This window comes from Papaver somniferum, chromosome 1, assembly GCF_003573695.1.
Source record: "Papaver somniferum cultivar HN1 chromosome 1, ASM357369v1, whole genome shotgun sequence".
Lineage (NCBI taxonomy): Eukaryota > Viridiplantae > Streptophyta > Magnoliopsida > Ranunculales > Papaveraceae > Papaver > Papaver somniferum.
In genome coordinates this window covers 29,246,653-29,262,124 of record NC_039358.1, presented here as the reverse complement: position 1 = coordinate 29,262,124, position 15,472 = coordinate 29,246,653, and positions in this window count along the sequence as shown.

The window sequence follows — 15,472 nt, the reverse complement described above, 5'->3', positions numbered from 1 at the left end:
TTCGGTCACAAAATGAAGGAGAAGGGTTGGTCTTAGGGAGGGAAGCGAAGAGAGTGTTAAGACCATAATGGTTAATTCTGAAGATGTGGCTTGTTTTATGACTTGTATCAGAAAATGGAACTGGCTTGCAGAGTGAAAAGCTATCAGTTCTTGGTGATTTATGGATACTATGTTGTTGCCGACCAAAAACTTGTTCTTTGGTGGAAATAGGTGAACCTATTTATACAAGTCGTAATAAAACATACCCTGGTCTCGTAGGAAGTAGAAACGATTGAGTGATGGAAGATTGGAGTAACGTGTAACCGTCAGAAATTATGCTTCCATGATGAAGGAAGTGGATCCGTTTACACCATTATTTTTTTTCCATCACTAACCGTCCCGCTTCATGACACTTTCCTGTAATGGGCGTATTGCACGCCGCACGCTGTAAAATGCTAGACCAATACCCTGATGAGTATCCCCCAGTTTGTGACATGTTTGATGTCTCGAGTGTTTTTGTGGTAAACATGTAGCACTTTGCTACGTTTGGCAAGCCAAAATCAAGAGTCTTGTCGCAGGAAAATAGCATGTGATGCTATTAGGCTCGTCTTGGCTGGTCGCCTAGAACTTGCCACAAGTCCGTCAGTTCCATGGCGAACTTGGATGGCTGAGATTGCATCTCATGAGGAAGGATAGTCGTTGATTATGTCTACATTCTGTTGGCACCTGGTAATGGCACAGTGGCGTTTTTGGTGTATTCCAGTGGCACGGTGGTGTAAGTGGCGCCTGGCGTAGCCATGGCCACTAGATTTAAGCGGTTGGTCGCCTAAAACTTTCCACAAGTATGTCAGTTCAGTGGCGAACTTGGATGGCTGAGATTGCATCTCATGAGGATGGGTGGATGTTGATTATGGCTACCATCTGTTGGCGCCTGATAATGGTACAGTGGCACCTTTAGCGCATGCCAGTGGTACTGCGGCATGGCTGGCATAATTCATGCATGTCAGTGGCACGGTGGAAGGGCTGACATAGTTTGTGCATGCCAGCGGCACTGTGCACATTGGTGTTAGACTCAAATGTGGTGTGTCATCATCAGTTTCAGTAGCCACATCGATCCCAATTTTCTGTGGAACATTGTTTGGCTCGGTTGGCGTAGCAACTTTGCCTAAATTAGGGTTTGGCATGCCGAAACCTAATTAGCGCATATGGCATGTGGCTGTGGCACAACGGTGATTCATGTAAATGGTTCCAGAGCCATGCCAAAAGAACCATAGTTAGGCCGTTATGTGAAAATGGCCAAAGGAGTCAATATTTCCACGAGTGGCATGTCGTGATGCCATTATTAGGGTTTCCACAGCTCGTGGCATGTTGTGGGCCCGGAGTGGCATAGTTTGTACCACGACTAGAAATTAGGGTTTCATCCATCGCCACTAGAGCATGGTCGTGCTTCTGGTTAGGATAGACAAATTGAAGTCTGATGCGGTGTTGGTCACGAACAGAAAGTGGGTTGGCACGTAGGTACGCTATTTATAGCGCGTTGGCACGTTTGGCGTGCTACTGCGGCGAGGTGGCACATTTGGCATGTGTGTTTGGCATTTTTTGGCATGCCACTTTGCCATGTGTGCCTGGCATGCTCGTCTTGGCATGTTCGGGATGCCGTTAGCATGTTGGCGCGGTTTTGGGAAGCCAACATAGTATGGCAACCTCTTGATACACTTTCCACCTCTTTTAAAGCTGTGACAGGTTTAGAACAACCTGATTGGTCAATAAAAGTAGGAGGCCGTCCAAGTACGGGCGTGGCCATCCCTTTGGTGCGCGTGGTAGGTTTAATACGACCTGATTGGTCGATGTGAAATAGGGCCGGCAAGTATGGTCCCATCCACAACTCATGGGAGTGTGTAGGTTTAAAGCGACCTGACTGGTCGACAAAGGAGTAAGGGTCAGTTGGGTATCATGGGGCGTGTCCAAGTGGCGCCGTCTGGCCTATGGCATGGCCACACTTCCTCTCATTTTTTCTCCTTCTCCACGTCTCCTTTATTCTCTGCTTTATGATTTTGGGTAGGAGTTTGCACCTACTAATCCATGGCGGATTGTTGCTTACATGCATCAGTCTAGATAAATTTCATGTGAACATATTGAGTTGCTCAATAAATACGCCAGTGGAGAGGTTGAACACTCATCACTTTACATGGCTCCGTTTCTTTGCAGAGTGACGACACATTAAATGTGAGGTTTTACAATTTTACCCCTGAACTAAAAACCACCATCAGCAAGAGTGATAGATGAGTTTAAGTCTTCACATACCTTTTGTTGATGAAGTTCCACAAGCTCGCCTTAGTAGTTTTTCGTCTTCAATCGATGAACGCCGTGAAGTACAAAGCTCAACTACACATTTTATCTTAATCCGAGACTTAACTATAAGTAGACTAGAAATCAAGACTTATCAACAAGAAGGTTAATAAACTTGACAAACAAGCTTGAGATAGCAACGCTTGCGAGTTCGACCGAGCAATGCTCTAACAATCTCCTCCTTTGTCAATTTTAGTGACAAAATTATCAATACATATGGAATACAAAATAAATAAACTTTGCGACTTCTCTTCCACATGCATGATATCCTTGGTGCTTCAAAGTTACTTGAAAACTTAGTCTTTTCCAAGTACTCCCATGATTCCATAGATGTTCAATTCAGCATCATAGTTGTTGAAGTTCCGTAGCCATAACAATGAGAAAACAAAAGCTCTCGATCATTGTTATACAGTGTCATAGTATTATTACACAGCATCAAAGTTCTCATATCAAAACCAACAATACTATGGTGATATGTATCACTCCCCCTTAGTCAATACTTTCGTCTCAACATGAAAACCACCCCCCCTTACATAATGACCCGTAAATCACGTAAATCATATTTATTTGTAGTGTGAACTACACATTAATTCTCCCCATTTTTGTCAATAAAATTGGCAAAGGTACGAAAACGTGATCCTAATGAAATTTCCACGAAGACGCTTCAAGACCAAAGAAAAGTACATATCAACTTGTTTAGATGCAATCATAAAACCGAAGCTAAATGCATTCATCAAGGAGTTTATAAAGATACAAGATAACCCCTATAATATTTTGCAGCCGCACTCCCCACAAAGATTTGGCAATTAAGCACAAGTTCAATTAAGAACTCGCCCCCATAAAATGTCATTCTCGAAAGAACAACAAGAGAGACCTTACTTTTGCAAGAAAAGAAGGATTTCATTGGATATTAACAACTAACATGAAACGTGAATTCGTAACCAGAAAACTCAATCAAATTAACCACAAGAGAACCCATGATTAATTTAATCGGAAATGCTCAAAATAACAGAATTTACGGAGCCACACAATATATCACATAAAAGTGGATCAGGGAAGGAACAATATTGTGGAATATTCAAAGATTCATTCTATTTTTCATCAATATTTGCATAATGATTTCATAGAGTTAATCTTTGCAATCGAAAGTTCATCCTATCTTTCATCAATATTTGCATACATACATAATAGACATAAATTTTGACATATATGGGACAACCATAGTTCACGGACGCAAACACACATATCCCATAACAACTTTTGCAATATATAAAACCAATAAAGATTAATACTGCAAAATCATCTTCCAAATAAACTTTGGAATTTAAATAAATAAATCTAAAAACATTGCAAGATGAAAATCGTTGGAAATATCTATGTGTACACACAATAATTGTTATTCCAAACCCTAGTTATCCTTCTTAAAACACAAGAATAAATTCTCGTAACAAGTTTCCTAGACATCAAGACAAACTCGTAATGCACATACAAGATGATTTGTCCTTTTAAGGTGGAATCAATCTATTTCGCACGGATTTACACCAAGAATAGCTACCAAAGGCGTATAAAAAGATTTTCTTAACAAAAAAGAACAAACAAAGTCATTATGACCATGCACCATAGTTCACATAAGATGATTGTGAATATTCAAGAATCCCATAGCAACGCGTACTACTGTCCATTCTTGAACTTTCTTCTTTGTGATTCACCAACAGTATTCTTGTAAAATATACAAATGATCTTAGAAGAGAAGTACTCCAAGAATCCAAGTGCCCAATTCCAAGAGAAGCGGAACAAGTGCGACGAAACGGAGCACAACACTCAAAAACAAGAGTCAGGACAAAGACCAATCTTAACTCATCAAAATTCAAGGATTCTCATCTTCATTTCAAATATAATTCAAAGATGAAGATAATGTGAAAAGAATGAGTCATTCAGAGTTCGGACGAAGAAGTTATGGACAAAACAAGTTTACCGAATATCGACGTCTATAGGCCAGTATGCATAGAAAATTTGCAAAAGAATTTTCGTGACCTGAAGCAGTATGCAAATGGGTTTGCGAACTAAAATCCCTGGATTTTGATTTTAAATGATGGTATGCATACCTGGTATGTGTACCATGAAGTCCAAACATCCCGAACTACTATTCTCAAGTTAGGTAGAATTGGACGATAAGCAAGGTACATGGATCATTATATGTACTCTAAGAAAATGATATAAACATAAATCTTGCTCAAGTTTATAGACATACCTTTTAGAAGGATCCTGTCGTGAATCCTGCGCAGTACCAAAAATTCAATATCATACCTAACACAATATGTTCGCCCTGATTCTCATGCTTGCCTCACCGTATACTTAACATGGCGTTCCTTGGTGAGGATGCACTTACAACACAATCAAGTTGTGTTGAGGTGCAACCGACTTTTCAATAACTATGGATTTTTCACAATATGTTCGCCCCAATGTCTTGCTCACCACAAGTGACTGAAACAGACTTTTTCGTAGCTATGGATTTTTCACCATCTATAGTTTTTGGCTTATTCTGTTTCACTTTTGGAATATCATGAAAGAGATCACTTTTAGAACCTTTCACATCCAAATCCATTTTTCCAAAGAATTTTTTAAGTTCCAACATCATGGATACTTCCTTCTCCATAGTCATGGAATTTTCTGAGAGATCATTCCTTTTCGCACTCAAATCATCATTGAGTTTCTTTGGTATCCACTTATGAGTGTGTTTAGGAACAACCATAAACTTCTTCCAATTACTCTCTTCTAGAATTCTCGGAAGAGAATTGGATTGACTATTCTTTTGCAAGTTAGTCTTTCTCCAATTGGGAGCATTGGATCTTGTCTTCGTATTTACGAAGTTATCCTTTTGATAACCATTACGATTGTGAAAAGGATTCGTTTGACGTTTATAGAAAAATCTAGGCTTAACAAAGCACTTATTCATTTTCCTAAAGGTTGGATAGTTAAAACTTGTAACGTTAAGGGGATTAGCCTTAAATAAGATCTTGGTTTCACAACTTCTTGTGATGCCCAAACAAGAATATCATGAAGTTTTTCATTTCTTATACGAAAGCGATATTTACTTTCCAGGTGACCTTTATTTCCGCAATAATGACAAACATAAGGAACGTTCTTACCTGGATTCATGCGTGCTGTTTTTGGAGGTTGATATACTTTGTTCTTTCGAGCCTTAACTTCCGGTGAAAGAATTTTACTTTTTCCATCAGTAGAAGCCTTTTGTTGAGAATATCACTATCCTTGACAAATTTTACCTCTTTGCTAGTACTTGGAGCATCTATTCTCTTATAGCCCATTCCAGGTGTATCACGATGATTTTTACTTTCCCCAAGCATCGTGGTTAATTTGCTTGAACTCGTATTGAACTTTTTCAAGTCATCTTCCAACATCTTGATTTTATCAAGAGAAGCAGCTAAATCAGCCTCAAACTGTTTTTCTCTAGAGAGAAAAACACTTTCTTTATCATTAAAACAACTTTGTTGAGAGAGAAACTTAGCTTTAGATTCACCAAGTTCTTCTTTCAACATGAAGAGATTTCTATGAAGATTTTCACATTCCAAATTCTTAGAACGCACATCTTCATCACGATCTTTATGAAGTGACTAAAGAATAGTATACCCACAATCATAATCCTTAAAGAGTTTTCGCATCTTCTTGTTTTCTTGACATAGAGGATCCAGAAACTCAGCCAAACAAGATGTTGACTTTTTATTTTTTATGAGATGGTCAAAAATCTTGATTCATTGGGAGACTTCTTCATTAACATCTTCTCCATCATCTGAATCACTTGCATCTGAAAGATCATCCAACTGTTCATTTAGGCGTGATTCCCAGTTATACACAGTTTTTAGAGACACAAGGCTTTGGACCAAATCAGGAAGTTTCTCAGCTGGTGATGTGTTATCTGAGACATTATCGTCCATAGTCATATCGCCACAAACACAGACTTATGAGGTCTTAAACGTGTTTGCCTTCTCTGATACCAATTGAAAAACCGGGGGTACAACACAACCACACCCAATAATTCGTTTAGGAAATTTGTATGAACTGACTCCAATATAATTCCAAGAGAATCAATTAGACAGACAGACTCAATCAATGGACTAACTCTGTTGGATTATCCAAGAGTTGTATCTCAGTTTCTCAAATCAATCTGCAATCGAACAGATAGAAATCTGTGAGACTGATTAATATATGAGAAACAACTTGAACGGTAACAAAGTCCAATTTTCAAGTGTCAATCAATTTATATCAACAACCAAAGGTTGGATTATCTAATTGATTGAACTACGCACAACCTGTGATATATCAATTATATAAAAATATAATGTGGAAAAACAATAAAACTGACACCAGAAGTTTTGTTAACGAGGAAACCGCAAATGCAATAAAACCCTGGGACCTAGTCCATATTTGAACACCACATTGTATTAAGACGCTACAGACTCTAACCTACTATAAATTGACTTCGGACTGGAATGTAGTTGATCCATAATCAATCTCACAATGATCAAGGTACAGTCGCGTTCCTTACGCCTCTGAATCCCAGCAGAACTCTGCACACTTGATTCCCTTAGCTGATCTCATCCACAACTAAGAGTTGCGACGACCCAAAGTCGAAGACTTAATAAAAAAAATTGTCTCACAGAGAAAAGTCTATAGGAATAGATAAATCTGTCTCCAATAGAAATACCCACAAGTTTTGTTCAGGCTTTTGATAAATCAAGGTGAACAGAAACCAATTGATACACCGGACTTATATTCTCAAAGAACAACATATTCAATCACCTCACAATATATTAATCGTATGGTAGCGAAACAAGATATTGTGGAATCACAAACGATGAGACGAAGATGTTTGTGACTACTTTTTATCTTTCCTATCAGAGAATAAATCTAGATCCAATCTTAGAAAAGATATTAATCAATCACGATAGAAAACAACAATATCAGAACACGCAACTACAAATAAATAGTTGGGTATGGCTTCACAATCCCATTGAAGTCTTTCGGTCGTTAACCTACAGGGTTTTGAGAAAAACCTAAAGTTAAAGGAGAATCGACTCTAGTCACAACTAATATCACGCAAGAGGTGTGACGATTAGGTTTCCAAGTTGCTAGAGTTATCCCTTATATAGTTTTCAAATCGGGTTTTGCAATCTAAGTTACCTCGGTAACCAAGCATTCGATATTGACCGTTAGATCAAAACCTGATTAGATTCAAGCTAATATCTTCCAACCGTTCGATCGAACTTAGCTTGTTATACACGAATGAAATGTGTCTTCGTTTAGATATGGGTAACCGTTCTTAAACGTGTACGCATGGTTGGTTCAACAATAGTTAACCTAAGTTATCCATATGAGCACCTTCTTATTAGCCTTGTTCATGTCAATCACAACTAGTTCAAATGACTCAAATGAAACTAGTTATGGAGTTGTTCAATTGTTTATATTCTCGTAGAAGTATACAAGACACAATTGAAGCAAAATCGATTTTGATTCACTTGAATCAATTCATGAACATTATATCCACGGTTTACAAAAGATTGCATTCCTTAATATATAAATGTATTAGTTCATGAACAAACCGATTTTAGAACATAACCAACTCAGGTATGCAAACGGGTACACATACCTAAGTGGCCGGACTGAGGTTGGGTTCGCTAGTATGTGCACGGGTACGCGTACTGTGACGGACCAGAGAATCTAGACTTCCAAGGAACCGGGTTTCGGCCCGCTTGACAAGCTCCCACTCTCTGATACGCCACTCAAGAAACCAGACTTTCAAATTTTGCAAAGAAATTCTAATTAACCTGCAAAATGTTCATTGAATTATCCCAAGAATAAAAAACTTGAGATCCTGCTAAATAGAAATCTTATTGGTCTCAAGGTTGGAATTTTATAAGCATATGTCACATACCATAATACTCATAAAATTTTCACGAGGGTTCCAATTTCCAAAAAATAAGTATAAGAGTCAGCCAATTGCCTAAAATAAAATAAAGCTAGTTGACAACCCAATAATTTATACGACCACTTGACGAAAATGGGAGATGGCCAGTTGCAAACCTAATACTTTATACGGACAGTTGCCGATTCCAACAATTTATATGGTCAGTGGCCAAAAATGGGAGATGGCCAGTTGTCAACCCAATAATTTATACGTCCAGTTGCCGATTCTAACAATTTATATGGCCAGTTGCTAAAAATGGGAGATGGCTAGTTTCCAACCCAATACTTTATACGACAAGTTGCCGATTCTAACAATTTATATGGCCAGTTGCCAAAAACAGGAGAAGGCCAATTGCTAACCCCAATAATTTACGCGGCCAGTTGCCGATGTCAAGGTTGCAATCATCTCCGAATAGATGGAGTGAACTGCGAAGCAGCAACCAACCCCTTTCAGATGATATGAACAACCTTGTGGAGTTGTGCTGAACCGCATAGCGGATGCCTACGTACCCTCTCCGTTGCTCGAAGGGATCAAGCACGAGCGTAGTTCGTCATTGATTTTTATTAGATAATATGAACTAATCTTAGTAGTAGCAATTATCTCATACATAGATAGTATGAACTGCTTACTGTGCAGTAACCATCTCTGATGTTGGGTCGTATGGATAATATGAATTTCCATGAAATAACTATCCCTTACTTGTCAGTCACCAACAGCTTTGTAACTTCTAGTTTATCCTTGTTAAGTACATACCTTAAGACACCACTGTTATAAAACTACAACACTTTCAAGATCAAATCGTAACATATAATCATTCCTAAAATTAACACATACAATGGATAAACTACGTTGCACATTTGAACAATTTATCAAGTTTTAAAACTCACAGTACACGGTAAAAATAATTTATGGTTTCACAAGCAACCAAACTTCTTAATTAGAACTCCAATCACACCCTTACAATAAAATTCACATGCCAAAAAATCAGAGAGATTCAAATAGTCTAGGTACCTAATTTTAATCTCAAATCCTCTGCCACGCCGTACAACTTCTGCAGTATGGTTCCCTGTAATGCAGTAGTTTCTGCCACTTTCGCAAGTATGATCTTCCTGAAATTTAGTCAAGTCTTCCTGACGTAAGGAAGATTAACATATCCAAAAATCACTGATATCTAACAGTTAGATTTCATTTTATGGTACTAATAATTCATACGTTCTAAATGTCAGAAGATCATATTCGGGATTCGTGTTAAGGCTTCATGTTGTAGACTAAGTTTCCAAGTAAAACTATCATTGGAACTCAAGTATCAACAACAACAATAAATGGTGGATCTGCACTCAAGTCTAAATGAAATTTATAGGCATTAATGCAACAATTTACAAAAGGTATCAGTACCATGGACTGGTTAGTCCAAATGAACATCTACTCATAGATATTTTTTGATAAAGCGACCTAAGTACCTATAAATTGCACCGGCTAACTAGTCTTTACCAAATCAGCATTCAATGTTAGTAATCAAATAAACCATCAAGTATACGCAATACTACGCAAAATAGTCAATACATACGATCTGAAACAACATGCATTACAATCAACAACTCATGCTAGTCATCCAAACTGAAGTACCACGAAAGTGTCGCCGTTATTAATAAGAATACACCTTTTCAGCCCTTCTTATGAAATAGCTATTAGATCTCATTTCTTGAAACATTCTACATGAAGTTCTATAACTTCTCATACCCCAAAACAATTCCACAGGAAACACACTACACACTACCAATCCAACCAGACTCCTTTTTACAAGTCCAATGACCTTAATGTACTTTTAAATATTTAACGAAATCAAAACTACTCATATAACTACTAAAAATATAAGGATACACTTGTCGAGATATGCATATCGTGAAATGCTAAATGACATTTCATACCAAAAAAATAAGCTTAGCTTGCATTCCTATCCATAAGCAACAAGTAGGTAACCCAATTATCTTATTTCAAGACATAGCAAGTACTATTCAAGTAGGTAACCCAATTATCTTATTTCAAGACATAACAAGTACTCTTCGATTTCGGATGCCATTAGGCTCCAACCAGATATTAGTTGTTTCATTTACTGTGTGTGTAAGCTAGAAGCTACATATTTCATACCTCACATATCATATATGTTGAGTCATCAATTCATGATTATTTGGATTGGAAAATACGGTAGACTTAGTTCAAGTCGGGTTTCTTGACTACCTACATTCAACATTTCTTATAGATTTCATCAAAGTTCGAATGAAAGCATAAATCATATCAGTAGAAACCACACTATGTCTTACATCACATATAAACTACAGACAAAATAAATAAGTCAAATGGTCTTTTAAACAGGCATAAAAAAACGGTGACATAACCTGTCATTTCAGGATTTTCAACTATTCAAGTAGGTAACCCAATTATCTTATTTCAAGACATAACAAGTACTCTTCGATTTCGGATGCCATTAGGCTCCAACCAGATAGTAGTTGTTTCATTTACTGTGTGTGTAAGCTAGAAGCTACATATTTCATACCTCACATATCATATATGTTGAGTCATCAATTCATGATTATTTGGATTGGAAAATACGGTAGACTTAGTTCAAGTCGGGTTTCTTGACTACCTACATTCAACATTTCTTATAGATTTCATCAAAGTTCGAATGAAAGCATAAATCATATCAGTAGAAACCACACTATGTCTTACATCACATATAAACTACAGACAAAATAAATAAGTCAAATGGTCTTTTAAACAGGCATAAACAAACGGTGACATAACCTGTCATTTCAGGATTTTCAACTTTGACTGCGCATATTAAGAATTATCCACAGGCTTCATTATTCAACGAAAATAAGCAAATAATATCTTGTTAGAAACTAGATATGCCCCTCTACAACTCCTTAGAAGACTCCAATGACTAATTCAAAGTATAACTACTCCAAAATCAACCAACAAGACTATTCCACGTGTTGTCCTTCGGGGAAATCAGTCGCAACTACCTGTACGTTTTAGGCTAAAACTTCTAAACTAAAAATCCAAATGACATGCCCTTTTGAAAGGTTTCAGAGGACATCACAACCAATATTTATCGAGAAGAAACTACTAGCCAAACCCCCAAAAATACGCACTGAAACTAGCCTCCAAAAAGGTTGTTCGCGAAGTCATTATTAATGTTCGTTGATACATTCTATCAAACATGCTAGCTCCATGGAAAATTCAGAAACTTCAACAAAGGATTTGTTTAATTTTTAACCTTATACATCATCATGAGAGCAAGGCATGCATTTAAAACACAAACCAACACATACAATTCATGGATTACATTAGCAAATATTTATAAAGCATGCATTCCACAAATTTGTATACTCATATAGATTCACATACAAATTTGAAAAGCTATTGAATCCACATTCTTATCTTCACTAACTTCCATTGGTGAATCCATCAATTAATCAAGACCCATTCCATATGAGAATACAAACATGTACAACACAAATCAACATAAGTAAATTCATGCCCACATTAAAAACCAATTTATACCAAAATCCCACAAGAACCCAAATTAGAGAAATAGTTGCACAATAGTACACATTAGAACATTAGCTTAGAGAGATTAACACTAGCCCATCTGCTTAAATAGTAAAAATTGAAGATATATATCATCATATGGATAAAACCCCCAAATTTCTACAAGATCCCTAATTTAAAGGCTTCACTTCACTTGCATCTCCTTCTTCAAGAGCTCTACAACAAAAATAACTAAATGATTATCTAGCTATAACACCCTTCAATTCCTTATCATTTGACAATAATTACTAGAGTTCGGTATTTTGTTTTTCTTAGAGAATCTTAAGTTAACCATAAGAAGTGAAAAGGGAAGAGAAGCAAGGGGAATAAAAATGTCCCCTTGTTTTACCATAAAAATAAAAATTACAGAGAATGCCCCTGACGCCATTCCTATTCGACAAGTGTGCATATGAGGTGCCTTGTTGCATGAAGTGCTATTATGGCTGCTAGACTTTCAATTTGGGCAGGCATGTCTATTTAGGCACTAATATTATTATTAATCAATACTACAAGTGTTAAAGACACTTTAATATCAGAGTTTTAGGCACTCTAATTCCAGAATTCAATTAATAGGTTTAGTTAAATCCGAGAAACCCTTTGGGGCCTTACATCATTAACCCCTTAAAAAGAACTTCGTCCCGAAGTTCAAAACAGAATTCGGAAGTTATCAAAATTACCTGCAATCAGCGCACGAGGAGAATACTGGTGAGTTCCAAACGCACAGTCCCGCTTGAGGAACCGCTCTGATACCAACTGTGACGGATCAGAAAATATGGACTTCCAAGGAACCGGGTTTCGGCCCACTTGGCAAGCTCTAACTCTCTGATACGCTACTCGAGAAACCAGACTTTCAAATTTTGCAAAGAAATTCTAATTTTAACTGCAAAATGTTCATTGAATTATCCCAAGAATAAAAAACTTTAGATCCTGATAAATAGAAATCATATTGGTCTCAAGGTTGGAATTTTATAAGCATATGTCCTAAACCATAATACTCATAAAATTTCCACGAGGGTTCCAATTTACAAAAAAAAAATAAATAAGTATAAGAGTCATCCAATTGCCTAAAATAAAATACAGCTAGTTGACAACCCAATACTTTATACGGCCAGTTGTCAAAAATGGGAGATGGCCAGTTGCCAACTCAATACTTTATACGACAGGTTGCGGATTCTAACGATTTATACTGCCAGTTGCCAAAAATAGAAAATGGCAGTTGCTACAGCCAGTTGCCGATTCTAAAAATTTATACGGCCAGTTGCCAAAAATGGGAGATGGCCAGTTGCCAACCCAATACTTTATACGGCAAGTTTCTGATTCTAATAGTTTATATTGCCAGTTGTCAAAAATGGGAGAAAGACAGTTGCCAAACCCAATAATTTATACATCTATTTGCCGATGTCAAGGTTGCAATCATCTCCGAATAGATGGAGTGAACTGCGAAGCAGCAACCAACCCCTTTAAGATGATTTAAACAACCTTGTGGAGTTGTGCTGAACCGCATAGCGGCTGTCTACGTACCCTCTTTGTTGCTCGTAGGGATCAAGCAAGACCGTACTTCGTCGTTCATTTTTATAGATAATATGAACTACTCTGAGTAGTAGCAATTATCTCATACATAGATGGTATGAACTTCTTACTGTGAAGTAACCATCTCTGATGTTGGGTAGTATAGATAATATGAATTTCCATGCAATAACTATCCCTTCCTTATCAGTCACCAACAGCTTTGTAACTTCTAGTTTATCCCTGTTAAGTACATACCTTAAGACACCACTGTTATCAAACTACAACACTTTCAAGATCAAGTCGTAACATATAATCATTCTGAAAATGAACACATATAATGGATAAAGTACATCGCATATTTGAAGAATTTATCAAGTTTTAAAACTCACAGTACACAGTACAAATAATTCATTGTTTCACAAGCAACCACACTTCTTAATTAGAACGCCAATCATACCCTTGCAATAAAATTCAAATGCCAACAAATCAGAGGGATTCAAGTAGTCTAGGTACCTAATTTTAATCTCAAAACCTTTGCCACGTCGTACAACTTCAGCAGTATGGTTCCCTGTAATGCAGTAGTTTCTGCCACTTTCGCAAGTCTGGTCATCTTGAAATTTAGTCAAGTCTTCCTGACGTAAGGAAGATTAACATATCCAAAAATCACTGATATCTAACGGTTAGATTTCATTTTATGATACCAACAGTTCATACGTTCTAAATGTCAAAAGATCATATTCGGGATTCATGCTAAGGCTTCATGTTGTAGACTAAGTTTCCAAGTAAAACTATCACTGGAACTCAAGTATCAACAACAATAAATGATGGATCTGCACTTAAGTCTAAATGAAGTTTATAGGCATTAACGCAACAATTTACAAAAGGTATTAGTACCATAGACTGGTTAGTCCAAATGAACATCTACTCATAGTTTTTTTTTTGATAAAGCGACCTAAGTGCCTATAAATTGCACCGGCTAACTAGTCTTTACCAAATCAGCATTCAATGTTACTAATCAAATAAACCATCAAGTATACGCAATACTACGCAAAATAGTCAATACATACGATCTGAAACAACATGCATTACAATCAACAACTCATGCTAGTCAGCCAAACTGAGGTACCACGAAAGTGTCGCCGTTACTAATAAGAATACACCTTTTCAGCCCTTCTTATGAAATAGCTATAGATCTCATTTCTTGAAATGTTCTACATGAAGTTCTATAAAATCTCATACCCCCAAACAATTCCACAAGGCACACACTAAACACTACCAATCCAACCAGACTTCTTTTTACAAGTCCAATGACTTTGACGTACTTTAAGTATCTAACTGTTTATGGGTAAAAATCGTTTCTGCTGATTTTGGTAATTTCGGTGGGTGAGTGAGAAATATATCTAAACCCTAAACAAATGTACTGCAAGTGAGTACTTTAGATTCGAGAGATCAATCTATACAAATCTGGCCTAAACTAAGAAATGGCCGTTCCGGATTCGCTTCGGTCACAAAGAGGAGAAGAAGGGCTGGTTTAGGGAGGGAAGCGAAGAGAGTGTTGAGACCACAATAGTTCTGGAAGAGTAGTACTTGACTTGTATCAGAAGGTGAAAGCTTTCATAAAGCTAGCAAGAGTTTCCTTTCTGAGTGTTGTATTTCTCCCTGACCAAAAACTTGTGTATTGGTGGAAATAGGTAAAACCTATTTATACAAGTCCAAGTGAAACGTACTCTGGCCCCGTAAGAAAAGAAACGGGTGAGTTAAATGGGAAGAGGTGGTAACGCCTGGTATTGATGGAATTTGATGCAATTGATGTTCCATAATGAAAGAGTGTTTCACCATTACTTCATGCATTTACTAACCGTTTTATTCTTATTACACTTTCTTGAAACGGGCATTTGTGTATGCCGCACGCTGTAGACCGCCAAACCAAAAACCCTAATGAGCATCCCCCAGTTTGTGACATACGTTTTGATGTCTCGAGTGTTTTCATGGAAAACATGTAGCACGTCGCTGGTGTTCGATAAGTTGAGATTGAGAGACTTGTCGGCTCAGTGGCGACCT